The sequence below is a fragment of the Aquarana catesbeiana genome, linkage group LG02, assembly GCF_042186555.1.
Source record: "Aquarana catesbeiana isolate 2022-GZ linkage group LG02, ASM4218655v1, whole genome shotgun sequence".
Taxonomy (NCBI): domain Eukaryota; kingdom Metazoa; phylum Chordata; class Amphibia; order Anura; family Ranidae; genus Aquarana; species Aquarana catesbeiana.
The window spans coordinates 424,989,126-424,991,285 of record NC_133325.1 but is presented as its reverse complement, the minus strand read 5'-3'; the positions used below and the strand labels follow the sequence as shown (position 1 = coordinate 424,991,285).

General features: G+C 45.2%; 1 pseudogene; it reads right to left on the bottom strand.

Moving 5' to 3' along the window:
- Positions 1 to 1,531: 1,531 nt before the first annotated feature.
- On the bottom strand, positions 1,532 to 1,647 carry LOC141130953 (5S ribosomal RNA; annotated as a pseudogene).
- Between the last annotated feature and the right edge of the window lie 513 nt (positions 1,648 to 2,160).

Sequence of the window (2,160 nt, the reverse complement as noted above, 5' to 3'; positions counted from 1 at the left end):
AGTGTTGTGGCCACAGCAACACCTAAGGCCCAAATTTCTGCTGAGTATATAGGGCAGGACCCTACTTTCAAACATCTAACTTACAAACGACTCCTACTTGCAAACGGAAGGAGACAACAGGAAGTGAGATGAAATCTACCCCTAGGAAGGGAAATTCTCTCCTGTAAGAGTTAATATGGGAAAACAAGTTCTCCTTTCCACTGATGCTTTCCAATCCTTGTTCCACAAAAAAACCCAAATTTTCAAAAAACATTTTTCATTGGGACAAAAAAGTGAGGTGAAATCTTCTGAAGAGGAGGAAAGACAGCAAAACAAATGTCACAGGGGTGATAACCCTTCCCTATGTTTTCCAAAAAGCTTAGAAAAGATTTTTTGGCTGGAGCTAAACACGTTAAAAATGTTCAAAATTACAAACAGATTCTACTTAACAACAAACCTACAGTCCCTGTCTTGTTTGCACCGCCTGTATACTGCTGTTCAGAGTATATAGGGCCTGGTGGCCCCACACCTTTCCTTATTTTAATTTGGGTGCGGGGTTCCCCTTAATATCCATACAAGACCCAAAGGGACTGGTAATGGACTGGGGGGTACCCATGCCGTTTGTCTCACTGATTTTCATCCATATTGCCATGACCCGACATGACATTAAACCCGCAAGCAGTTTTAAATGAGATTTTTTCCTTTAAAAATGACATTTGGTGCAGGGACTGTTCTAAACATGGGAAACACGCGTCACTTTACAGGCATACTATAGACACCCCCCAGGTACGATATTTAAAGGAATATTTCACTTTTTTTTTTTTACTTTAAGCATCATTAAAATCACTGCTCCCGAAAAAACGGCCGTTTTTAAAAGTTTTTTTTGCATTGATACATGTCCCCTGGGGTAGGACCCGGGTCCCCAAACCCTTTTTAGGACAATACCATGCAAATTAGCCTTTAAAATGAGCACTTTTGATTTCGAACGTTCGAGTCCCATAGACGTCAATGGGGTTCTAACGTTCGTGCGAACTTTCGGTCCGTTCGCGGGTTCTGGTGCGAACCGAACCGGGGGGTGTTCGGCTCATCCCTACTGGACGTAAACAGATCTATGTCTGGGATCCCCCATCTTTGACATATTGGCAGGAACATATCGGGGTGAAGGAACCATTCTCCCGGGAACAACTGCCGGCGACTCAAGTAGTCCACCTGCCATTTTCTATTCCTAGAATAAAGACCGCCGATAGGAATAGTACATTGTTTTCTGCCCAAGATAGGATATGATTCACCTTTCTCTGGGCCGCACAACTTCTTGTGCCCCCTTGGTGATTAATATTAGGCCATTGCTGTGGCATAGTAGGATTGAATCCTGGCAGGACAATACCGTAAACTAAACGTTCAGGCCCTCAGAACCAAGTGCTCTGCCTGAATTTCTAGAATGATAATGGGCAAGGTCATTTCTGATCTGGGCCACTTCCGTGGTAACCGAAGGAAGGATTTTTCCCTTGCAGATTTTTGGATATTAACCATAAACTGAGGTTCCGGCGTACCCAGCCTACAGTACCTGGTATTTCCAGGTGATCCATCCGGGTACTAACCAGGCCCGACCCTGCTTAGCCTCCAAGATCAGATGAGATCGGGTGCTTTTAGGGTGATGTGGCCATAGGCTTTGGAGTCAGACACATTGGGAATCTAGAGCTTGAACTCTTTGTTCCAAGCTGATAGGATAATGTTTTGCAGCAGTCTCGAATGAAACTGAGCATAAGGAACAGCCTCGAATGAAGCCACCATCTTTCCCAACAACCTCATGCCAAGCTGAATAGAAGAATTCATCTTGCTTTGGCCACCTAAATCAGTTCCTTTATGGTGCTGATCTTTGCCAGACCCAATTATCTTAGCCCTTTTCATGGTTTTAAAGAAGATTTCTCCTGGGCTGAGAATCCGACCTAGATATTCCAGGTAGTTGAATGTGGTGACCATACTTTGGTGAGTGAGTGAGAGAGGGATGGAGGGGTGGCGTGGAGGAGACCTGGAAGCCGCCGCCGTGTAGGGGCGATGAAAGAGGACCGCATGATCGTTTTTAGTTCTCCCTTATACTCAGCCTCATGAAGAGGGGAAGAGTTCATCCCAGGTGGGGGTGTCTGGAGGAAGAAAAACCCCCCAAACTTACCGGAGGTCTGT